This window comes from Oryctolagus cuniculus, chromosome 9, assembly GCF_964237555.1.
Source record: "Oryctolagus cuniculus chromosome 9, mOryCun1.1, whole genome shotgun sequence".
Classification (NCBI taxonomy): domain Eukaryota; kingdom Metazoa; phylum Chordata; class Mammalia; order Lagomorpha; family Leporidae; genus Oryctolagus; species Oryctolagus cuniculus.
Genome location: NC_091440.1, coordinates 94,954,595 through 94,980,591, shown reverse-complemented (window position 1 = coordinate 94,980,591; position 25,997 = coordinate 94,954,595). Strand labels below are relative to the sequence as shown.

Below are 25,997 nucleotides of genomic sequence, written 5' to 3'. Positions count from 1 at the left end.
CCCAAGTGTGGAGGAGGTGCAAATGTGGTGGGTGCTGCCTGCTGTGATCAAACACCACCACGACTTCTCCACTTCCCACTTGTCAGCAGTCCTGTTCTCTGCTGCCTGGGGTGCTCAGGAAGTTGTGTTGAGCTACACAGGGAACTGAGAACATTGTGATTCCTGGATTCCTGGATTCTGGGCCTTGATTGTTCCATGGTTGTACATATACATGTGCACGTGAACACACATTTACATACACACATCTCTCCCTCTCCCTCTCCCTCTCCCTCTCCCTCTCCCTCTCCCTCTCCCTCTCCCTCTCCCTCTCCCTCTCCCTCTCCCTCTCTCTCTCCCTCTCCCTCTCTCTCTCCCTCTCTCTCTCTCTCACACACACACACACACACACACACTCACAAAGAGTCTGAGAGTCTTGAGTTCACTGGTAATTTCCGGGTTGGGTTTCATGTCAGTTCACTTTTCTGAAAGATCCAGTCCTCGGTGGATGTGTCCTTTGCTCACATGTGTTCCATACTTTAACTGGGGGAGTTTTTGGCTTATAGCCTTACACTGCAGGGAAAGGACACGGTACCGGGCAAGCAGAACTCACAGTGAAAGGTCACGTTATTGCACAACTTTTGTAATTCTGATTTATTACACATTTAGATTTTTTTAACCAAATACCCTCCCTGACAAAACTGGAAAGGACAGTAAGTGGAACAAATGATATCACGCCCAAGACACATGGTTGCTGGGAGAATGACGAATGGCAGTTCTGACTGCTACTGTACCTTGGGGAAATATTTTTGTTTTTGTTTTGTTGGTAATGCCAGAGCTGAGGTGATGGTTACACTGGTATAGCATTTTGCATTTCATGGTGTCCTAATGTGAAGTAGACTATGAAAGTTTTGTTAATTCCATTTGTTTCCTGGTAAGAAAACCAAGGCACAGAAGGGAGAAGGCTTGCCAGGTCCCCATGAGTGGTCGCCTGAGACTCTGTCCTGTGGCTGACCTCTGCCCAAATCCTACTGCCTGGTCCTCTTCTTAAACCCCAACTTCCTCTTTCTTCCTCTGTTCTCTTTTGTTTGGTCATTCCCTGAACTGAAAACTCAAGGCTGTTGAGCTTGTAAGAGCTTCCTTTGGACTATCATTCTGTGTATGATTTGTGTTGCTCCTTGTCAGACGTTTGGACAAAGTTGTAGGAGTTTCCTTGGCATGCCCCTTGGGAATTCATATCTGGAAAATTGTCTTTTTTTGAATAAAATATCTATTCCTTTCTATCAGGTAAGGAGATTTATGTGCTTTTTATCTTCCAAAAAGCTTAGGGCTAAATTTAATATTAAACCATGGCCTTTGTATTATCTATACTATCCTAAATTACTTCTTCCTTTTGGAAGGTTTTTTTTTTTTTTTTTTTGGTTTATTTATTTATTTGAAAGGCAGAGTTAGAGAGAGAGAGAGAGAGAGAGAGAGAGGTCGATCTGCCATCCACTGGTTCACTCCCTAAATGGCCACAATGGCCAGTACTGAGCCAGGCCAAAGACAGGAGCCAGGAGCCAGGAGCTTCTTCTGGGTCCCTCATGTAGGTGCAGGGTCTCAGACACATGGACTATCCTCTGCTGCTTTCTCAGGTGCATTAGCAGGGAGCTGGATAGGAAGTGGAGCAGCCGGAACTTGCACCAGCGCCGGTATGGGATGCTGGTACTGCAGGCAGCAGCTTAATCAGCTGTGCCACAGTGCCAGCCCCTCTGCAAGGTTTTAAATTGTGTTTTCAGCTTTGTTTTATAGCACCTTTTATTAGGAGTCAATGCTTTTTAGAGACAGGCATTTTGAATAAATATGTTTTGATCTGAGTTGAATTGGCTATGAAGTAAAAACATCGAATGCCCTAAATCATCTGTAAGATTATTAAATTGGATTGAGTGGGTTGCATAATATAAGGAGACTTTGAAAAGTTTATGGAAATGGAATTATAAGATTAAAAAATATAAACTATTTACTTGAAAGTCAGAGCTAGAGAGAGAGAGAGAAAGAGAGATTTTGTCACTAGTTCACTCCCAAATGACCATTAACAGCCAGGTCCAGACTAGGCCAAAGCCAGAAGCTGGGACCTCCAGCCTGGTCTCCCACATGGATGGCATCTGCTGCCTCCCCAGGCACACTAGCAGGAAGCTGGATTGGAAGTAGAGCAGCTGAGACTCAAACTGGCACTCTGATATGGGATGCTGGTGTCACAAGCAACAGGTGACACCAGGCATTAGTCCATCCCCAAAGAGACGAGGGTCCTGGGAATCTCACCATGCAATGCAGTCTTTCTACATCATTAGCTGAAGAAAAATGGGGGCCCTTTAAAGATTTTTTAAAGCTTATCAGACAAGAAGTGAGAATTAGCCGAATCATGAATGTAAAAGTGGATGCCCCATGATTTCCCATCAAAGCTGCCCTTGTTTGATGAGGGAGTGAGCAGGAGCAGGGTAGTAATAGGCAAGTACGTTCTAGTAAAGCTTTCCTGGGTGTTTTCTGGTAAACCTTTGGTTATGTTTCTTTAAAAAATAGGCAAATGTTAGCTATAAACAGTGCTAGACTTACGACAAAGGACAGTAAAATAAAATCTATATGCAAGCGAAATTGTATACAATGGAAGAATGCTAAAGCTTAATTTCAGTTTTGAAGTTATGTCTAAGAAATCTGCATAAAATACCATGATGGGAGATTATTTTTGTCCTGCGCACACATACAGAAGCCATATTCTGTCCTGGCTCAAGGCTCAGTCTTAGTAGGCGTTCCTCCTCCCTTTATCATGATCACTTTGCCCTACCGGTCATCGACCTGGAGTCAGAGTGACTCAGCAGGTGTTTGATATTGGACAGATCCCTTCTGAGCCTCATTTTCCTTATCTGGAAAACGGGATGATAATCCCTACCTCAGTGAGCAGTGTGACGATTGCACAGTGTGACTTACATGAAAACAATTATCCTGTGCCTGATATTTGGTTTTCCTTGAAATTTGAACTGTATCTTATAAAAAAAATCAAATGTTGCATTTTCTATTCCATAATAAATCCTGTGCAGAGTCCCATCTTAGATTTTTTTTTAAAGAAAACTTTAGTGGAGCTTATTACATACACTGAGAATTGCACAAGCTGTAGTATGCAACACACCGGACCTGCAGGGGCCCCTGCAAGGCAAGACCAGGTCAATCTGGTTGTTTTCATTTGCTGACTCTTTCTGAATTTGTTGAAATTATAGGATTAATATTTACCATGCATTGATGAGAAGCTGATAGAATGTTAAATATAGTCGATGTTAGAAAACAGATGGAAAGTGGATCTTTAGTTAGTAACATGCTCAAATCTTCCTTGAAATCTGATCATGCTGGTGGGTCAGGCTCCCACAGCCAAACTTAACCTGCTCGACCAGTCCTCCCCAGAAATGCCTGTTAGAAGAGGAGAATGTCAAGGCAAAGCAAAAAACCAGGCAGAATGGTTGGGGTGCCTTAAGATTTAAACCTGGCACAGACCCAAGAGCCACAGCTCCTGAGCCGGGCAAACAGCCAGGAAAGGAGAAGGGAGCCTCGTGGGGGTCCAGCCCTTGCCAAGTCTCAGCCTTGGGCGAGAAGCCACAGGAGGTGAAGTCATTTTCTGTGTCTTGCCTCAGCCAGAAGGTTAAATGCAGGGTGTCCATGGGCTTTCGCAGTGCCACATAAACCTTGCCCTTGTCCAGCCTCAGATTCGGGATGGGCATCCACGCTATGCAAGGCCTTGGGCTGTGGCTGCACTGACAGCCCTTGCTGGGGCCTGAGCGGCATGGAGCCCACCTTTGTGGCAAGACCTGCACTTTGGACAGAACTCGGACATCAAAGTGAAGGGCAAGGTGGACCCTTCCCCTTCCCCTCTCCCTCCCCCTCCCTCAGCTGTCCAGTGCTGGGAAGCCCGCCCTCTTCCCCCCTGCTGTGCACTGTGTGCTGACTTGCAGCGGCTGCTTACAGGTGAGTGCACTGTGCGTTCAGCTGTGTTCTAGACCCTCACCTGACATCAGCCAGCTGGGGAGCCTTGGGAAATCTTCCTGTCTCTGGATGTCTCCACCTTTTTGGAAAGGGGTCAAGTACCTGAGCCCTAGATGAATCTTGCTGGGATGGTGGGCGGAGGACAAAGCAGGGTGCTGCAAGGGACAGACAAGGCAGTGATGGTCAGTTGGGGGCCCCAGGAGTTCCCTGCCACCCTTTCCTCTTTGTCACCTCTGGGCCCATCCCCTGTGGCTCTGACCATTTTGTCTTCCCCGCCAGGGTCAGACAACTGTCTCTGGCCTTCCCAGCTCACCTGTGCCCTTTGTGTGCGAACACCTTTGCTCCATGTGAACTCCAGCCTCGCTGGCTATGAGGGCTTGGCCTCTGTCTGTGGGCAGAGTTTGGCTGTTTGGTGAACTCGCCCAAGCTGAGTATTTGGGCTCCTCAGGGGTCTGTTCTGAACGCAACTCCAGATGGGAGAATGAGCTGACCAAGCATGCTTCTAAGGCATCTCAGTGTCTAAGGGGCACACTACACATTTGTTGTTTTTCTGATTTACTTATTTATTTGGGAGGGAGAGAGGGGTAGGGAGAGAGAAAGATGGGATGAGAGAGAGAGAGAGAGGACGTTCCCACTGCTGGTTTACTCTCCAATCATCCGCAATGGCCAGGGCTGGGCCTGGCTGAAGCTGGGAGCCAAGAACTCACTCCAGGTCTCAGGTGATGATAGGAACTCAATTACTTGACCTATGACCTTCTGCCTTCCAGGGTCTGCATTAGTAGGAAGCTGGAGCCAGGCATCCTAACCAGCATCTTAACTGCTAAGCCAAGTGCCCACCCAAGGGTGCACTTTAATCTCAAAGTCTCCACCTGGTTTTCATTAAGGACCAGTCTCACGTTTAAAATCAAAACTACAGGCACTGAGCTCTCAGGGCCTTTACTATTGGTATATATTTTTCTTTTTCCCTTTTCACTCTGTCCCGTGAGACATCCGTGTTCCAAGCAGGCTGTTGAGAATCTTTCCCAGAGCCCCTCTCCCTGCCTCTGCATTTCCAAAGGAAAACCCAGCGTCCCTGGATGCTGGCCTGATGACAGGGAGTTGGATAATGCAAAGGATGTTGCTTAAGGAACTCTGGACACAGTCGAATGTACTGGACTCCATGATAAAGGACACATTTTATAAGCAGAATATAAATAGTCAGCGTCTTGGCCCTGGACCCCATGGCTGAGTTCCTGCAGCATCGGGGCGTGCTCCACCCAGCCCTCCCCCCTTTTCCTTCCTGGGCTCCTCATGGCACTGCCAGTCCCCCGCCTCATTATTTATGAGACAGATCTCCTGTTTTCCATGGACAGTCGTTCCACTGAGCTTCCTGTAGGGATATTTTGGGAGTGAGATCCTTGACTTTTGAATAGCGCGTCCCCTTCTACCTTGCATAACAAGTGATTCCTCATCCTCTCTAGTGCTCTTTTCTTCCCTGCTACTCATTGGGATGAAAAATAGAAAAAGTTTCTCATAGTGCCGAGTTTTTTTTTGTTTGTTTGTTTGTTTTTTTTTTTTTTGGACAGAGTGGACCGTGAGAGAGACAGAGAGAAAGGTCTTCCTTTGCCATTGGTTCACCCTCCAATGGCCACCGCGGCTGGTGCGCTGCAGCCGGCGCACCGCGCTGATCCGATGGCAGGAGCCAGGTGCTTCTCCTGGTCTCCCATGGGGTGCAGGGCCCAAGCACTTGGGCCATCCTCCACTGCACTCCCTGGCCACAGCAGAGAGCTGGCCTGGAAGAGGGGCAACCGGAACAAAATCCAGTGCCCCGACCGGGACTAGAACCCGGTATGCCGGCGCCGCAAGGCAGAGGATTAGCCTAATGAGCCTCGGCCCCGACCAGCACCGAGTTTTAGGTTTATGAGACATATCAAGTACCTACTGCACAAAGCTGTTTAACCACAATTTTTTTTTCTTTTAGATACAAATCTTGAAGAGTCTGAGCAGCAGGAATGTCTTGTTCTTTTGAAATTTTATGATCACAAAATTCAGAAAAGGTCTTATAAGTTTGTGTGCTGTGTCAGAGCTAGAGTGCATTTGTAGGTATTTGATTGTGTTCATTAGAAGTGAATTATTTTCATTATGTTAATTACAGTTGAGAATTGAGGTTGCTTTAGACATACAAAGGAAATAAGTGAGAATAAACTCCAATGAAGGTCTTTCTGAACTAGAATTGTATTTACCTTATTAAAGTTACCAAAAAAAAGCAAAATTTTTTTTGGGTCAGAGGAAATTCTCTACATCTATTATCTTTCAGTGCCGTGTTGATAAAGAATGAGCCGCAGAATTAGGGACATCACGGCAGGGAGCTGCAGAGGCCCAGTGCACTGCATCCCCTAAAACTCCCTGTCAGCTGCCCACTGTTGCCTGCGTCGTTGGCTGCACCTGCTGCATGTTAACTCTCAGGTGGAAACATCTGTGGGCACCAAGTATCACCTGTTAGACATGTGATGTGAGTTGGGCCTCAGCTTGCTTCCCTGGGAACGAGGAAGGTGAACTCGGTTGACATCTGAGCCCCCTCCTGAATGTACCTGCAGTCCAGTGTGGCAAGTGCAGGAGGGCCTTGGTCTCTATGGCCACCAGGTGTCCCGGCAGCACCCAGACTGGGCTCAGTTTTCTCAGGTCTGGGACTCCTTCCTGTGGTTCCTGAGAGCTTGTGAGCTCTGCAGAGGGAGGAAGGCAGCATTTTGGTTTTGTGTTGGTATTATTTGGGGACTGGTGACTCAGCCATTGAGACTGTTCATTAGTAGGAAGCTGGAGTCATGAGTTGGGCCAGGAGTAGAATCCGGGAACTCCAGTGTGGGATGCAGGCGTGCTAATAGGCTGGGCCAGATGTCCATACCATCTTGGTTTTCAAGATGTTTGAAACCTGACTAAGAACCAGTCACATTTTCGGGAATAGTTTCCTGTGTGTGCCATGAACTAGGAATTCAGGGGAGTTTTTTCAAACATCAGCAAACCCACAAAGGAAGAGTTATTATGGGTTATTTATATGCTCAGGGCACAGCTGTCTTTAGGAATGAAATAACAGCCTCGGGCTTACCCCTGTGTCCGTGGTCTGATGGAGGCGCCTGTGTAGCTCTGCCTGAGCAGGGAAACTGAATAATAGGCCCCCTGTATTCAGGGCCCCCATGAAGTGTGGAGAGGGGAGGTGTGGAGGAGGAAGTGAAGAAGCCCACACAGGGGTCACATCAAGGACACGATGGAAGAAAGGTTCTAAGGAGGCTACATCTGGCATCAGATAGCACCAGTGTGCCCGTTGCATGCTACACCTGCCATGCTGTATTTGATTGTGGGTCCATTTGGCCAGAAAAGTGGGGAAAACCCTTCAGGGCAGATTTTTAAAAAATCCCATCCGTGGCCGGCGCCGCGGCTCACTAGGCTAATCCTCCGCCTTGCGGCACCAGCACACCGGGTTCTAGTCCCGGTTGGGGCGCCGGATTCTGTCCTGGTTGCCCCTCTTCCAGGCCAGCTCTCTGTTGTGGCCAGGGAGTGCAGTGGAGGATGGCCCAGGTGCTTGGGCCCTGCACCCCATGGGAGACCAGGAGAAGCACCTGGCTCCTGCCGGATCAGTGCGGTGCGCCGGCCGCAGCGCGCCGGCCGCGGCGGCCATTGGAGGGTGAACCAACGGCAAAGGAAGACCTTTCTCCCTGTCTCTCTCTCACTGTCCACTCTGCCTGTAAAAAATAAATAAATAATCCCATCCATTTTTGAGTAGGACGTTTCCAAGGGATAACTGCTAGGCTGCAATGGGAAGTGGAGATGGTGAGAGATGAGAAGTAGCAGCACACCCATGGGCAATTTTCCCATTTAGTGTTATAGGAAATCGTATCTCTACTGATTCAGAGTAAAGTGACCTTTGCATGATTGTGTTTTATTACAGAGGAGTCTTTTGGATGTTTGGGGTGCAAAGAGATGTAAGGCTACTACATATTAACTTCAGTGGTTTGAACAATGTAGAGAGGATGTTAGTAGCAGGTTTACGGACACAGGAGCCAGCACATTCCTCCAGAAGCTCTCTACGATTTTACAGCTGACCTTTGCAATAGGCAAATGGGAGATCAGGGGCTCCTCAGCATTTCTTGGATGTTGAAATCATTGAAGAGAGCAAAATCATCACTTTTTATCAAGAGACTAGGACGAGACGTGATGAAAGCAAAGAACAAAGTTCCCAGAGCAGCCTCTGTGCAGTGCTGTATGCCCACCTGGAAGTGTTTCAGGACACATTTGAGATTCTGTAGAAGTTCTGGAAACAGCCGGCGCCGCGGCTCACTAGGCTAATCCTCCGCCTAGTGGCGCCGGCACACCGGGTTCTAGTCCCAGTCAGGGCATTGGATTCTGTCCCGGTTGCCCCCCTTCCAGGAGTGCTTGGGCCCTGCACCCCATGGGAGACCAGGATAAGCACCTGGCTCCTGGCTCCTGCCTTTTGGATAGGTGCGGTGCGCTGGCTGCAGCGCGCCGGCCGCGGCGGCCATTGGAGGGTGAACCAACGGCAAAAGGAAGACCTTTCTCTCTCTCCTCTCTCTCTCTCTCACTGTCCACTCTGCCTGTAAAAAAAAAAAAAAAAAAAAAAAGTTCTGGAAACAGCAGGCAGGCAGGGCTTTCATGTCTGAGTCACCAAATAGATCTGTGTTTGGACTTTTCAAGTAGCTAAAGAATAAAGTGAACCTTAGATGGCTCTTCCATTCCTATACAAAACTGTGATGAACTAAGTCCTTTGTTCTTCCACAGCGCTCTGTCCATCTGTCCTAAGTGTCACTCTTAATACTTGTTAAACTGCTTCTCCTCTTTGACAATTTCAGGTCTGCATTATCAGCTGTGCCTGCTCGGCCCCTATACAGTGTCCAGCCCACAGCAGAGAATATTTTTACATGTGTATGTCTTGAGCAAAGACAAAGAGGGCTTCTTTCAGCAGGCTCACCTTCTGAACTGTGAATACTTGGACATGGCAAAATTTCCAAATATTTGGAAACAGCTTCAGAAAACTCTGAAACTGTGAAAACACTGCTACCCGTTTCTATGTATTTGGGTGTTTTTATTTTGAGAGAAGAGAGAAGATAAAAATATGCAAATCAGGGCTAGTATCGTGGCATAACAGCCAAAACCACCTCCTGTGACACTCACATCCCATATGGGCACCGGTTCGAGTCCCGGCTGCTCCACTTCCGTTCTAGCTCCCTGCTAATGGCCTGGGAAAACAGCAGAGGATGGCCCAAGTGCTTGAGCTGCTGGCACCCATGCTGGCACCTGGATGAAACTCCTGGCTCCTGACTTTGGCCTGGCCATTCCAGCCATCTGGGGAGTAAACCAGTAGATGGAAGATTGACGGAACATATCTCCCTCAATCAATCTCTCTCTCTCAATTTAAAAATATATGTATATGCAAATTGCTCTGCATGTCTGACAAGATTCCCACATGGGTGTGGTCACAGATCCAGTTTTGCTGCTTTAATTGTCCCACAGATAAGAGGGGAGTCCCTCTCTTACCTACCGAGATGAGGATGTGTGGGAGGAAGGAACTTCTTGCTGTAGCAGCGGTCCTCGGATTTTGGCGATTCCGCTGCTGCGGTCAGCCTTCTGCGGGAAGTCCGTCTTCCTGGGGGTCGCATCCCTTCACCTCTGGCGAGGCAGATTTCAGATACGCGAGTGCAGCTCCTCAGTGGAGCTGGCGTGCGGGGGTGTTTTCTGGAGTTCTGTGACCACAGCCACGTCAGCCTGTGTGGCTGGGGTGTCCTGCAGGACTGCATTGTGATCTAAGGCACTGAAAGGCCTGGCTCTGGGCGGGGGTTTTGATTTATTCGGATGGGGCATAAACTCTGTTTCTTTGTTCTTTCCTCCCCAACCGCCATCTCTAACCCACAGCCTAGCATCCCTAGGCTGTTGGAATTTCGACACCATATACTCTGTGTGTGTGTGTGTGTCCCTCCTTGTGTCTGCGTGTCTACTATGACCCTAAACCAAGACTGTGGGCGGGTGGAAGAGGAGTCACAGCCCCCACTTCCTCTAGGGATGCTGGGAGGACGACCGAGAAGTCGGAGCGAGATCCACACCAGATCCCACTCTGCCGTTTCCTTCTGACCCCAGCACCTGCTGTGAGCCCCGGACCCGATGTCTTTGCATCTTCCTTCCTGGATGCTGTCACTGGAGAATGCAGAAAGCAGATGTTCGAGGTCAAATTCAAAGTCAGCAAGCCACTGCCAGTGCAGAGACTATCGTGCCTCCTATACCACACCCAGGATGAGCTCCCACCCCATCGTACTGTGACCTCCGTGACTGATGCCACAGGGTGGTGTCGTTGTATTGCTTTCTTTTCTCGTAATAATGAGAGTGCATCAATCAAGTTATGGCTGGCCAGGAAACCGAACCCAGAAAACTTACTCAGGAGGATGTCCGTCCTTGAATCATCAGGGGAAAGAGGATTCCAGGGTAGGAGACCATCAGCAGCAACTCACCCCCTGGTTTAGTTGTTCAGGTATTGAAGAGACCAGCAAGAGTGTTAGTAAACTCACTTACGCTGCCCCAGGCTCTGTTTAAACCCCTTGTGTCAGTTCTCCTTACAGTCCACGGAGTAGGCAATTCTGACATCTCTGTTTCACAATGGAGGAGGAAACCAAGGCAAAACAGAAGGGCTATAAATGTCCTATGGTGTGTGGCCATGGTATTCAGGATGAATCAAGAACACCGGCTCAGGTCATATGGGCTACAAGTTACTTAGAGTAATAATTGATGACCTGCTTAGAGAGCCCAGCTGAGCCAATTACTAACTGAAAGTAACTTTCTTGGCTTGAAACTCAAGGTTTGGAAAATGCCTATGTAATTATAAAATCAAATCACTTATCAATTGCTTGTTTTATAACATTGGTAACACATGGCCAGATCAGTGAAGAATGTGGTTTGTGTTGAAGGATTACAGTTTCACTGGTTGGCATATGAGGTAGAAAAGCCTCCTTTTTTAAACCAACTTTCCAGAATGTCTCCAGCCCCACAGGCCCTATTTTTGAAAATTATCTTTATTGGACCCCTATTTGTTGATTTGCTCCGGTAACGATGGCACTGCAGCTCGTGCGGATGCAGGAGCTCCCCAGGCCAGCAGCCAGCGTGTGTAACCACACCACCCGGCGCAACCCTGGGAACACGGAGGAGGTGGAGACAAGGCCGCCTTTGACCTGTGCAGAAAACTGCTCTCCTTACTAACACTGCGGCTGCTCCCTGTATCGTCCACTCGATGCCTGGATAATGTGTCACATTGGCTTCCAAGTGGGTGTCAGCTGCTTTTGAAACTATCATTCATCTTCAGAAGACAATGCTGACTTGACACTGCGAGGTGATTTAAGCCAACACCTCCGTTTCTCAGGGCAGTTCCTGGAGGAGGAAGACAGAACACTTCTGAGAGTCCATTGTGTGCCAAGGACAAGTGCTGACATTTTCATGATCTCGTTTAATCCTGTCCTTAGTTCTGGAGTGCAGTGTAATTATGCCCATTCTGTAACTGGAGATGCAGAGGCTCTGAAAGGTTGAGTAACTCACCCGAAGTCACACAGCTAGAATGTTTCAGAACTAAGATTTCACTTAGGTACCTTTGACTCAAAATCTACTTTCCACTGCCGTTGTGGAAGTGTTGTGAGCCATGGAGACATCGCGGGGTGGAACCATAACCCACCAATGGGAGTGTTTTAAACGTGGGCACACTCGTTTGCCTGAGTAAATCCTAACAGGTTTGGTTAGCTCTCAGGCAGCTTGGCTGTGACCTTTGGCACGTGGTGGTGGCACTGTTGTGCTAAGAGCTGGAGGCCTCGTTAGCCACCACACCCACTTCTTCTGGTCTCAAAGAGTGACTGAGCCAAACCCACACTGGGGTGAAGCTGGGATCTTTTGTGGAGAAGAGAAGGGCAGGGGGCCAGGGTGGTGAGCAGATGGAGAGAGGGCGCTCAGTCAGGATGGGTCTGGCCCGAAGGCTGGGGAGTGCCAAGGGGCTCCGTTGCCCCCAGAGATCTGTAGACCTTGGTCTCCTCACCCCATCTCCCTTTCATATGTGAAAACTAGGGGGTGTTGGAACAGATGGAAAAGGCTCTAACTTCCTATGGTGTCACACACATGGGGCTGGGGTCTCTGGCTGGAACTGCATAACGGGGGGTCTGGTGTATGTCTTCCTGACTGTACCTGTCCTGTACAAGAGGTTGCATGCATGTGCTCATGCATGCGTGTCTGTGTGCATGTGTGTTTGTCATCATCCTCCCTTCTTAGTCCCTCTTTCAGATTAAGAAAGAGAAGAATCAGGATTTCTCAGTTTTGGTTCTGGATGGATTTCTGCCTGGAAATTTCTCTGGAAACTGTTGCAGCTGCACACTGTCTTGATGCTACTCTGTTGTGGTCATGGTCTTGCCATACGACAGTGCCAGGCCTTCCAGTTAGACTTGGCTCGGACTGGGCATGAGGGCACACTGGCCAACCCTTGTACACCTGCAGCCTTGAACCACAGGGCCTTCCGTGGCAGCCAGGATGACCAGAACAGCCCCCTCCCTCAGGACTGACTGCTGTGCCTCCCCCGAGGGGCTGGAGCCTCCCTGTCCACAGAGGCTGGCACCTTGGCGTGGGGAAGCCTCCCAGCTGAACTCCCATTCCTGAAACCACAGTCCCTGCCCAGGAGTTGCTTCACTTCACTGTCCCATATTTTGTGACTCTTGGAAGGCAAAGACCATCACTTGCCTCTTGCCAACTTGCGCTTAGAAAACAACCATCCTGCACGCAGCTGGCTGCCTGGGAGACCCGGGAACTCCTCGTCTTCCTGGGGACTGTCTGTCGCTCCCCCTCTTCATGGAGGAACGACACAGGACCCTGCGCTGTTCTTTTGTCTGCTCGGCCCTCCCCGGGTTTGCTGCTGGTTCTTCCCGGGTTGGCTACCGACCCTTCCACCTCCGTGGAAGGGCGGTTCCCCCTAGCCACTTTCCCCACTTCCGCGGGGGAGCGGCACACCGCCGGCCGGCTCTCTCGGGGGCTGCACAGGTGTTCCTCTTAGATGTTCCTTCAGATAGATGTTCCTCGTGCATGTTGTCTCTCTCCTCCTCTATAGTCCTCTTCACCGATCCCAACTCTGCTACCCACACGCCGAGTACGCTGCTCTCCTCCAATCAGGAGCAGGTCCTGCTGTTTATTGGTTGAACTGGAGGCAGCTGTGTAGAAGCTGTTTCCTCCTCTCCCAGCGCCATATTGTGGGAGAGCAGAAGCATAGAATAAGTCTTAATTCCAGTAACTTAGTCTAGTCCGCACACTTTCTCAGGCTCACTAAACACAGCATGCCCCAGGTCTGTCAGGTGAGGTCAGTTCATGACACGTGGGTACCAGGTGCTGTGGGTCTGGCATTGCAATCAGAGAAAAAGTCAGAGACCAGGCCAGGGCCTTGAGGGGCCCATCTGCCCAGGGAGCCTTACCCCGCCCTGCCCCCTCCATGCATAGGGGCTGCCCACACCCCTGCAGGAAGTAGTTCCTATCCCCATGTGGCCCCTGGTTCCTCCTTTCAGCACCTCTCATGGCCCAAGCGTCACCAGAGAGGCCCTTTGTTCTGTCCACATCTGTGTCCTCAGTACCAAACCACCTTCTGGCACAGAGAAAGCACTCAATAAACACTGTAGGAATGGATGAATGAATTCTCATAATTTTTTAAAATTGACAAACAGAAACTATATGTTCTGTATTTATTGTGTACAACATGTTTTTGAAATATATGCACATTGTACAATGGCTGACTCAGGCTAATTAACATGCATTCCTTCACGTACCTAATAATCGTAAGTCTTAATTTACAATTTTTTTACTTGTTTATTTGAGAACCAATGAGAGAGAGAGAGAGAGAGAGAGAGAGAGAGAGGGGAAGTGAGAGAATGGGAATGCCCATTTGCTGGTTTACTCCCCAAATGCCCACAACAGCTGGAGCTGGAACAGGCCAAAGGCAGAAACTGCGAACTCAATTCAGGTATCCAGCTACTGGAGCCATCACTGCTGTCTCCCAGGCCCTGTATTGGCTGGAAGCTGGAACCCAGGCCCTCTGATGTGGGATGCAGGTGTCTTAAATGTTAAGCCAAACACCCACCTTCCATAGTTCTTGATCTACTCCCGAGATAGAAGCCCCTTGGGCCAACCACCCTCCTCTCCCCCTGGGCCCAAGCTGATCTGGGCTTCCTCTCCCCTGGCCCCAATATCCCAGCTGCCTTCCTCCCACACACCTCTGGAACCCTTATTTCAGGAAAGCAAACTCCCCTCCATCCCGACTGCCTTGCCTGAACTGAGCCCTGGCTTTCCCCCAAGAACAAAGCTGCACTGAAGCCTGCTCCAGTGGCCACGGCTCCTCTCCCACATCCTCTGCAGCTCGGGGTCAAGGAGGGAGGTCAGCATTCCTCTGGCCTTATTTCACCCTTTATAAAATGAAAGGAAACAAAACCTTGCTCTCTCCTGCACACATTGCGGGCTCTCAGCTCACCATCGCAGGGGCCTGGGAAACTCCCACCGGTGGTGTCAGCCTCAGGTCTCCGTGCTCTGCCCAGCTCCCTTCTGTGTGGCACCTGGTGAGAGCCCTTGTGCTTGCCACACCCGAGAAACCACTCTGTCACTGGAGTCTTCCACTCAGTTGTCCACTCTCTACTCATGGCCTCCTGTGGAAAATGCCTGGTGTCTCACGCTTCTGTTGAGCCCACTTTTTTTGATTTAGAGATTGGATTGCACTTAAATTGGTTACAACTTAACCTGGCTTCACAATGGAGAAATGGAGTGAATGCTTATGCTCCCCTAAAATTAATCTGTTAAAATCTAACCCCCTGGGCCAGCACAGAGGTATAGCGGGCAAAGCTGTTGCCTGCAGTGCTGGCATCCCATAGAGGCGCCAGTTCAAGTTCTGGCTGCTGCTCTTCTGATCCAGCTCTGGTATGGCCTGGGAAAGCAGCCAAAGATGGCCCAAGAAACTATGAACAGACCAGAAGAGATTAAGGAGACAGGACAGCTAAGTGCCGTGTGCTGTCCTGCGGCAGACGGCAGGACATCCAGCAGGCTACACCCAAATCAACTGTGGAAGCCAGTGAGTGGAGTGTGCTGCTCTTGATGTCATCATTGTGACAGATGCACCATAGTAATGTATGCTGTTAATGGCAGGAAGCCAGGCCAGGGCAAATGGCAGTGCTCTGTACTACCTGTGAAAATGTCATGTAAATCTAAAACTATTGCAAAACAAGTTTCTTTACAACCATGAAATCCCAGGTTACCTAAGACCCCCTTCTGCCACCCCTGATACCTCTCTGTGCCAAGTCTATTGTCAGAGCAGAGCCAGTACAGTCACAGGTAACTCTGAATCTCAGTCTAAGTTAATCTCACCTCTGTAAAACACGCAGGACTCAACTGAGCACTCAAAACAAACAGCAGAGACTGAGCCCAGTGTTGTGGTGCAGCAGATTAACTCACCACCTGCGATGCCAGCATCCCAGGCTCCTGGTTTTAGCCTGGCCCAGCCCTGGATACTGTGGCCATTCAGGGAGTGAATCAACAGATGGAAGAACGCCCCCCCCCCCAACTCTGTCTTTCAAATAAGTCTTTAACACAAAACAGCAGAGACTGTAACAGTATTATCAAGTAATGTGGAATTGGCAATGAAAATATAAATTCTGCCACACAATCGAGAAGGAGACTGGCTCAGTCTGGTTTCTGTTGCTTTAAAAAATACCTAAGACTGGGTAATTTATAAAGAATAGATGTTTATTTGGCTCATGGTTCTGGAAGCTGAGAAATCCAGGAACAATGTGCTGGCATGTGTGTGGCACCTGGTGAGGGCCTTCCTGCTGCCTCGTAACCTGGCGGTGGCCGTCACATGGTGAGACAGAGCAGGAGTGTCAGCTCAGATCTCTCTTCCTCTTTCCATAACGCCACTAATTGTGGGGAGCAACTCGGACTAGACTAAGTTACTGGAATTAAGACTTATTCTAGCCGGCGCCGCGGCTCACTAGGCTAATCCTCCACCTAGCGGCGCCGGCACACCGGGTTCTAGTCCCGGTTGGGGCGCCGGAGTCTGTCCCGGTTGCCCCTCTTCCAGGCCAGCTCTCTGCTGTGGCCAGGGAGTGCAGTGGAGGATGGCCCAGGTGCTTGGGCCCTGCACCCCATGGGAGACCAGGAAAAGCACCTGGCTCCTGGCTCCTGCCATCGGATCAGCGCGGTGCGCTGGCTGCAGCGTGCCGGCCGCGGTGGCCATTGGAGGGTGAACCAACGGCAAAGAGAAGACCTTTCTCTCTGTCTCTCTCTCTCACTGTCCACTCTGCCTGTCAAAAAAAAAAAAAAAAAGACTTATTCTATGCATCTGCTCTCCCACAATATGGCGCTGAGAAGGGAGAAACAGCTTCTACACAGCTGCCTCCAGTTCAATCAATAAACAGCAGGACCTGCTCCTGATTGGAGGAGGGCAGTGTACTCGGCGTGTGGGTAGCAGAGTTGGGATTGGTGGAAGAGGACTATAAAGGAGGAGAGAGACAACATGCACCAGGAACATCTATCTGAAGGAACACCTGTGCAGCCCCCGAGAGAGCCGGCCGGCGGTGTGCCGCTCCCCCGCGGAAGTGGGGAAAGTGGCTAGGGGGAACCGCCCTTCCACGGAGGTGGAAGGGTCGGTAGCCAACCCGGGAAGAACCAGCAGCAAACCCGGGAAGGGCCGAGCAGACAAAAGAACAGCGCAGGGTCCTGTGTCGTTCCTCCATGAAGAGGGGGAGCGACAACTAATGACATCATCAGGACCCTACCCTCATGCACTCATCTCATCTTAGTCACCTCCTGCTATGGTTTGGAGAGGGTATGGTTCCTGAACTCATGCAGAGGTTTAAAGTCTAAGCTGAAAAGTCTTTTGTTAGTGGCACTCAGAGGGCAGAAACTTGGTCCAATTATGGTGCTTTAGGAGGTGGGCTAAGAGGAAGTCCTTAGGTCACTGGGAGTGTGCCTTGGAAGTGTGCCCTCATGAAAGGGTTGGTTATAAAAGCCTGAGTCCCTAGGGGATGCTGGCATCACAGGAAGCAGCTTTGCCTGCTTCACCACAGCGCCAGCCCCAAGATTGTTGTGTTGTAAGTAGGGTCGTTGGAAAGATTCCATGAGATGGTGCATGTAAAGCCTTTTGCATGACACCGAGCATATAGTACGTGTGCAATGATCTAGCGTGTCATTGTTGATCATGAATTGTTAGCGGTCAGTGCTCCGCAATGTCCCTTTAGCTTTCAAGTGGACCCAGTTCCTGCCTAAGTTGAGTTAGTCAGTGTGTGGTCAGAATAGATAGAAGAAAGCAAGGAAATCAGTGTGGCTGTTCGCACCCTAGTCTCGCCAAAGGACAGTGACTTCACAGGGCCTCTTCCTGTTTAGGTGTGTCACTGGTGAATTCTGTACACACACTGCCTCATTTCATCCTCATCACAGCTGTATGAAACAAGCATTCTTCCTCCAGTTTTGCAATTGAGGAAACAGCCAAGAGTTTCAGTGATGTGCTCCAGGTCCAACAGCTGGAAGGTGGGACTCCAAGAGCTTAAATTCTCACTTGCCCATTTGAAGCCCTGGACTCCTGCCGTGAGAGGCCAGCTGTCCAACAGATCAGCAATTTTGGACCTCCCTGGGACAAACCCACCTTTCAACTGCACCTCAAAGCAGAGGCACTTCTCAAAGCAGGCAGAAGTGCCTCAGTGTGGAGGGGGTCACAGGCACTGACTGTGCACTCATGGCCCTGTCCTCATGGGTCTTGGCCTGCTTCCGAGGCCAGGAGGAGTCCATTTTAACCCCTCAAGCTTTCTCTCCACTGCTGCTCCACTCCTCGCTCTTTCAAACAGCCCTGCAGCTGGCACACTGCTGAAGCCTGAGGCTCAGCCCCGGCAAGGCTCACTTCATGTGATCGGGTTGTCAACGCCAACTGCACTGTCCGCCTCCAGACTCCAGCAGACATGAACCTTTTGCACAGGCAGATTTAGAACCTCGGGCCAGACAGAGCCACAGCCTGTGAAAGGGAACCAAAACCAGAGGAGGCCTGGGTTGCCATGTGTGAGATGACAGCCAAGGTGGCCTCTGTTAACCTCACAGACTTGGAACTCGGTGGATTTCTCTTGTGCCATCTTGAGTCCACCAAGTTCAAGGTTAAATTGGAAGCAGATGGAAGTGGTTGTGCTTCTTTCTGTTCTCTCTCTGCTATCCTGTACCCAATGGCTCCAGCCTCCATCCCCAACCAAGCTGTGTAGATTCCCCTGCCAAACCTCTCTGTCTTCACACCTTTCTCATCTCTGATCAGAACTCATTTATGCCTTTTATGAACACACACCACATTTGGATAACAAGTGCCTGGAAAGCTTGTTAATCCCTGCTGCTTGCTTCTTATCATTTTTTTTTTAACACAAAACTGTACTTACTTATTTGGTAAAAGATGAAAGATTTATACAATCTGAAGAGAAACCAGAGTATGTACTTACTTATTTGGGAGACAGAGAGATAGGCAGAGACAAAGAGAGAGAGTTCCTATCACTGGTTCACTCCACAAATGTCCACAATGGCCAGGGCTTGGCTTTGGATTGAAGCCAGATGTCCCAAGTGAGTGGTTGAAATCAGTCCCTTGAGCCATCACCGCTGCCTCCCAGGGTCTGCATTAGCAGGAAGCTGAAGTGAGGAGTGGAGCCAGGGATCAAACCCAGGCACTCTGATATGGGATGTGGGCATCTCAACCACTAAGACTATTATTCTTGTGCTACTTACACTGACTGTATATTGAATAGGGTTAGGGTTAGGTTGAATATGGATTTACTCATTAACTTTAAGAGCATCAAAACTGGGTTGCTCAATAAAAAGTAAGACACAAAGAACTACTTATCCATTAAATACCAAACCTTTGTCTTTGTAAAGGTCAAAAATACAAGTAGATTGTGGAGGTTATATAAACAAATTCACATGCAATAGATGTGTAGTAAGTATGAAAGTAACTCATTACTGGGACAGGCATTTGCCTGGCAGTTAAAATGCTGGTTGAGTTGCCTGCAACATGCCCACATCCCACATTAGAATGCCTGGGTTTGGAGTCTGACTCCACTCTTGATTTCAGCTTCTTGTGTTGTGGGTCTGATTGTCTACAGTGTAAAAATGAGGAGGCTAGGGCTTAGAAATGATGGACCTTGGTGCCATAGCTGTGGTGTAGCAGGTAAGGCCACCGCCTGCAGTGCCAGCATCCTGGTTCGAGTCCTGGATGCTCCATTTCCAAACCAGCTCTCTGCTATGGCCTGAGAAAGCAGTAGAAGATGGCCCAAGTCCTTGGGCCCCTGCACCCATGTGAGAGACCCAGAAGAAGCTCCTGGCTCCTGCTTCGGATCGGCTCAGCTCTGGCTGTTGCGGCCATCTGGGGAGTAACCAGCAGATGGAAGATTTCTCTCTGCTTCTCCTCTCTCTGTGTAACTCTGACTTTCAAATACATAAATAAATCTTAAAAAAAAAAAGAAAAGAAATGATGTACCTTGGGGCCTGCTCTGTGGTGTAGTGGGTAAAGCCACCACCTGCAGTGCCGGCATCCCATATGAGCACCGGTTCGAGTACCAGCAGCTCTATTTCCAATCCAGCTCTCTGCTAATGCACCTGGGAAAGCAGCTTGGGCCCTGCACCCTTGTGGGAAACCTGGAAGAAGCTCCTGGCTCTTGGCTTTGGATTGGCCCAGACCCAACCATTGCAGCCACTGGGGGAGTGAACCAGTGGATGGAAGACCTCTGTCTCTGTCTCTCCCTCTCTCTCTCTCTAACTCTACTTTTCAAAATAAATAAATAAATCTTAAAAAAAAGAATGATGTACCTTGCCCTACGTCATCAATCATTACTCTCAGGTGGAATTAGAGAAAGCAGGCACCCAGAGGTGTGAACCTGGGTCTGTCTCCGCCCTCTGTCATCTGGAGCTTTGGGCCATACTTCATACCCATGTTGGCATCGATGCTGCTAAAACTTCTTGTCGTTGCATGTGTAACAGCATTTAATGAGGAGAAGGAGGACATGTCACTCATTTTGCCATCTTTCTGGGTGCCTGGAAGCTTGGTTTCAATGTTAACAGAAACCTTAACTTTGCAAATTTTTAAAGCATTTTTGAGTAAGCACTTCTTTCCTTGTGAACTTTATTTATTTATTTGAAAGTTAGAGTTATAGTGAGAGAGAGAGAGAGGTCATAAATCTGCTGGTTCACTCGCCAAATAGCCACAGTGGCCAGGGCTGGACCAGGATGAAGCCAGAGCTTCATCCAGTCTCCCATGTGGGTGGCAGGCAGCTGGGACATGAACCAGTGCCCATATGGGATGCTGGTGTCACAGGCAGTGGCTTTACCTGCTACACCACAATGCTGGTCTCATGCTTGTGCACTTTAAAATAGCTGACCCTCGGTGCTCTAGTAGCTGTGAGACTTAAGACAAATGAGGATTTTCAGCTGCTTATACCAAGCTATTGCTAGTATTGTTTGCATAAATATGCAATATGCTTGCTATATTAATCATTTAAATTCATATGCCTCTCATTTTTCAAAGAAAATAAAAGAAGTGTCCATATCTAAGAACATTAAGCAGAGTGAATTGGAGAAAGTAAAAATTGAACACAAGAGTATGTGGAGAAAAAATAAAATGTTCTGTATCACAGAGTAAATGTTTTTTTAGACTCACACAAAGTGTCTTACAATGATCACTGGAGAAGTAACACATTTTGAATCACTGATGCAGACTTAGTTTGTAAAAAACCCCAAATCATTGGCAAAACTGTTGTCTTGACTTAAAACCCATTTGCAGAACTATTCCAAGTCAAAACTGTTTTTATAATCTTCTCACTGGGTACAGTTGAGGGAGCTTTGTAGAAAGACAAATAGAAGTCTATGGGCACACTACCCTGAACACGCGCTCTCTTGTCTCATCTCGGAAGCAAAGCAGTGTCAGGTCCGGGTGGGAGAGAGAGAAACAGAAAAGCAAGCCTATGTGTGAACTGGGCAAAGAGATGATTAACATTGAAATTGAGCTGTAGATGGTTGATCTCTGGAGTGTATGCCCGCATGGGGCAGCACCAGCCATCCTGTTCTATCCAGGCTCCCACGGCTCCCTTACCCTGCCTTTAGAGACGATGGCCATGATCTATGGCCAAACCATCCTGAACGTACCTGATCTCATCTGATCTTGGGCCTGGGGAAGCGACCAGCATGACGTGGTTCTTCAGACTTGCTGCCTACCCATCCACCCTCGCCTCCCCTGCCCTCCATACAGATAAGTGTAGAAATAAGAGATCCCATGTAGGCTTTGCTCTTGCTGGTGAGGGCGGCAGCCGAGGTGGGCAGTTCTTGGGCATGCAGTCTGTCCTCACACACCTGGAGTGGTGCGCCTAGCAGGAGCAGGCGTGACTGTCCCTGAGTGAAAGGTAGCATTGAGTCATTTAGGACATGGTGACTCTGGTGGCATGGCTTCCTTGTCAGGTTACACAGCAGCTTGATTTGGGGTCCTTCCTAGAAGTTTGGCTTTGAGGCATGTTCTCAAGCCCATCTAAAACCCTCTACATAAATGTTTCTCCTTGACTAATACATCAGGGAAGTATGGGAGGAAGAAATAGCCTCAAACAGGATTCAGATCCGGGGTCACCGGGAATATCGAGGTAGGCTGTGAGCGGAGCACCTCTGATGCACCAGTTATGTAGACTAAGGCGTGTATAGAGACTTCTGGAGATGTGCAGTCTCACAGCCTCAGCGGCCCTTGACATTGTATAGCTGCTACCCTTCCCCTGTACTTTACACGCAGCACTTCTAAAATAAATCCCAGCTGGGGCCGGCGTTGTGGTGCAGCAGGTTAAGCTGCTGCCTGTGACAACAGAATCTCATGAGTACCCATTCAAGTCCCAGCTGCTCCGCTTCTGATGCATTTCCCAGCTAATGTACCTGGGAACACAGTGGAAGACAGATGGCGAGCGTGGGCCCTTGTCACCTATGGGGGACACCCAGATGAGGTTCCTGGCTCCTGGCCATGGCGTGGCCAATCCCCGGCTGCTGCAGCCTTTTGGGTAGTGATCCAGTAGATGGCAGATCTTTCTCTCTCTGTAACTCTGCCTTTCAAATGAATAAACAAATCTTAAAAATGGCACTAAAATACACATAAAATTGATCATCTTAACCATTTATTTTTATTTTTTTTTATTTTTTTGACAGGCAGAGTGGACAGTGAGAGAGAGAGACAGAGAGAAAGGTCTTCCTTTGCCGTTGGTTCACCCTCCAATGGCCGTCGCGGCCGGCGCGCTGCGGTCGGCGCACCGCGCTGATCCGATGGCAGGAGCCAGGAGCCAGGTGCTTTTCCTGGTCTCCCATGGGGTGCAGGGCCCAAGCACCTGGGCCATCCTCCATTGCACTCCCTGGCCACAGCAGAGGGCTGGCCTTGAAGAGGGGCAACCGGGACAGAATCCGGTGCCCCGACCGGGACTAGAACCCGGTGTGCCGGCGCCGCTAGGCGGAGGATTAGCCTAGTGAGCCGCGGCGCCGGCCCCATCTTAACCATTTTTAAGAGTACAGTTCAGTGGTGTTGAGTATACTTACATTGTGGTGACATGGAACTCCAGAAGTTTTTCATCTTGCAAACTGAAATTCTGTACCCATTAACCAACAATTTCCTGTTCCCCTCACCCATCCCCTGGCAACCACCATCCTACTTTCTGTCTATGAATTTGACTGCTCTTGGCGCCTTCTGTAAGTGGTATTTATCTTTTTATGACTAGCTTATTTCAATTGGTCAAAGCATGTGACAGGATATCCTTTTTTAGAGCTGAGTAATATTCCATTGTATATGTATCAGTTTTGCTTTTCCATACAACCATTGGTAGGCATCTGGATTGCTTCTACCATGTAGCATTGTGAATAATTCAGCTTGAATATTGGTGGGTGTACTAAGCATTTTTATTACTACGACTACTAGCTCTTATGTAGCATTTACTATGTGTCAGGCACTAGCTAGCCTATACGAATTCCTTTAAAATTTGCACCAACCTTATGAGTTAGGAACTATTATTGTTCATATTTTTCCAGTGAGGAATTAAAGGGTCACAAACACTCATGGGAGTTGGAGAACTTGCTCCCAATAACTTGAATCCTGAATCCCAGTGTCTCCATCTGGTTATGGAATCTGAGTGCTCCATTTTGCTTTGCCTAAACACTCTGCCTTTGTGTCTTGGTCATTGTTGTTTCCTGTGCTCTTTCTGCCATTGAGAGCATTTCTACTCCATTGCATTTGAATGTCCATCCTCAGAAAGGCCTTTCTTGACAACCCCATTACTTACATCACAAGACCTGTTTTAAATTTGTTTGTAGCTCTTAGTACTCTCTAACATTTTGGTGTTAATTTACTTTTGATTCATTATCAGTATCCCACTCAAACATAAGCTGCAGGAAAGCACAGATCTTATGTTTATTTCATACTCTGTATCCCCAGTGCCTGGGTCTCTGCTTAGCAAATAGTGCATTCTATTTGCTTAGTTCACATTTGTGGTAGAAAGAATGAATGAATATGTAAAGGAACAAGCCTGGGCAATGTGGAATCATGCAATCGTAAAACTGAAAATAAAACATGTTAATAAAGGGGGAAAATCTTTTCACTGAATCAAGGGTTGAAATAAACTCAGGGGTTAAGTAGAATTGCTAAAATATCCTCTTTTTTCTGGTGATCACTTGATATCCTGGTACCTTCTAGCTGTGTTTCTGATTAGATAAGCTATAATGCTGGCATTGTTTCAACTTTATGGAATTGAAACAGTTGTGACAAAGTTGTTTATCCAGCTTTGTGGAAGTATTTAGTTCAAAGAAACATGAAGATTGTAATTTCAGCTGGGGTTAAAATGAGTAAAGGTGTTTTCACCCTGGTCTTCAAATGTTGACTGCCAGAGACAGCTGGGCAAGAAGTGCTCTGCCCTCTCTGTCGTGGGGGCAGCCCTTACAGGTCTCCCACGTGAGTGGCAGGGCCCAAGACATGAGCCATGGTCTGCTGCCTTCCAGGCGATGCATTGACAGGAACTGGGTTGGAAGTGGGATCTGGTCTTGAACCCAGGCACTCTGATATAGGATGCAGTTGTTCCAAGCAGTGGCTTAACCCACTGCACTACAATGGCTGCCTCTTTGCTGTGCATTCTTAACTGGAACCTTGTCAGAGAGTCATGTTTCCATCTTTTGAGAACGGTCACCAACGTGGTATCTAACCCAGCTGCAGTGGGTAAACAATTGAGGCTGGAGACTAGGATTCTGATGTTAGATTTCGTAGCTCAGGCCTAGGAACCCAGTCTGGACATGGTCAAACTCTAGTTTCTATCAAGCACTGAAGAGAAACAGCCTGCTCTTAGTGGCCTTAAGAGACTGGCAAAGAGCAAGGCTACGCACCTGCCTACTTTACCCACAAGGTCGCAGTCCACTGTGGACGTCTCCTTAACTTCCACCTGATGGAAGTTGAATGAGGTCAGTGCCCATGCTGCTCATAAACTTCACAGGCTGAGCTGCTGACAGGAAGAGTGATTCCTCTCTGCATGCCAGGGTGTAGCCTCCCGCCTGGTGCTCCATCAGGGAATAACAGACAAGACCAATGGAGGACTAAACACATTGATGGAAAAGCAGATCTGTAATGGCACCAGGACTGAGGGAAGAGAAAAGAAAGTGATGATCCAAAGGGTGGTCACATTTATGGATTTTTGCGATGTTTTCTTTATTTTTATTTTTGTAATAGGCAAAAAGTGAAACAAAGCTCTTCATTACCCAAGAAAAAGGAACATCAAAACCCATGTAAGAGGGACATGGAGGGGGCCTGCGATGTTGCATAGCTGGTGAAGCCGCCGCCTGCAGTGCTGGCATCCCATATGGGCGCCGGTTTGAGTCCCAGCTGCTCCACTTCCAATCCAGCTCTCTGCTATGGCCTGGGAAAGCAGTAGAAGATGGCCCAAGTCCTTGGGCCCCTGCACCTGCGTGGGAGACCTGGAAGAGGTTCCTGGCTCTTGGCTTTGGATCAGTGCAGCTCCGGCTGTTGCGGCCATTTGGAGAGTGAACCAGCGGACAGAAGACTCTCTCTCTCTCTCTGCCTCTCCTCTCTCTGTGTAACTCTGACTTTCAAGTAAATAATAACTAAATAAAGGGACATGGAAACAGGCCACTTGGTTCTTGTGGCTCTGGCAACTCTTAGCTTAGGGTGATACTATAGTGGGGTACAAAATGCAGAGGCCTGGGCTATGGGTAGCGCCCCAAGAGGGGACAGGAAGTTGAGAAAGGGAAGGATTCTGTGCACGAGGCATGAAACCTGGGGATCTGAGACTATCACACAGAGTTGAAAGGAAGATACCACCCCCCCCCCAAAAAAAAAAGAAGGCGGAACTGAGCAGCAGCAGGCAATCCAGGGAGCAGGGTTCAGGTGAGGCAGACGGGATTCCTTGGGGCTGACACATGCTGTCATGGCATGCCAAACTCCTTTGACCCTGAGTTTCTAAGAACAAATCGCTCTCAGTCAAAAAGTGGCCAACTCGTTCCCTTTGATTTGTGTGTAGCCGAGAGGATCCAAGCTCCTTGTTAACCTGGTTTTCACTATTACTATTTTTTGCTAAAATAATCACTATTTTGTGATTAAGAGAATGTGGAACCACATGGAGGCAGAGCACCACATCGTCATAGTTGAACTTAACAAAGTCAAATAGATTTCTCCTCTGTGTAGGCAGTGCCCAACCCAGGAAGGGTTCTGTTCCAAAGCCCTTTGGATCTGGGAATGAATTTTCCCACAGGAAACAGAAGTAAGAATTAGAATCCTGGCTCCTGTGGGGAGCAACCTGGACTAGACTAAGTTACTGGAATTAAGACTTATTCTATGCATCTGCTCTCCCACAATATGGCGCTGAGAAGGGAGAAACAGCTTCTACGCAGCTGCCTCCAGTTCAACCAATAAACTGTAGGACCTGCTCCTGATTGGAGGAGAGCAGCGTACTCGG

At 48.7% G+C, this 25,997-nt stretch overlaps 1 protein-coding gene and 1 long non-coding RNA gene across 5 annotated transcripts in view; both read left to right on the top strand.

Annotated features, from left to right (window-relative positions):
* The window catches only part of SPATA13 (spermatogenesis associated 13), a 371,963-nt gene that overhangs the window by 68,467 nt on the left and 277,499 nt on the right, over positions 1 to 25,997 (top strand). The window lies entirely within an intron of this gene.
* Positions 1,427 to 25,170, top strand: LOC138843845 (uncharacterized). Its single transcript, XR_011378926.1, has 2 exons — positions 1,427 to 3,966; positions 24,755 to 25,170. It is a non-coding gene; the product is annotated as an uncharacterized lncRNA (long non-coding RNA).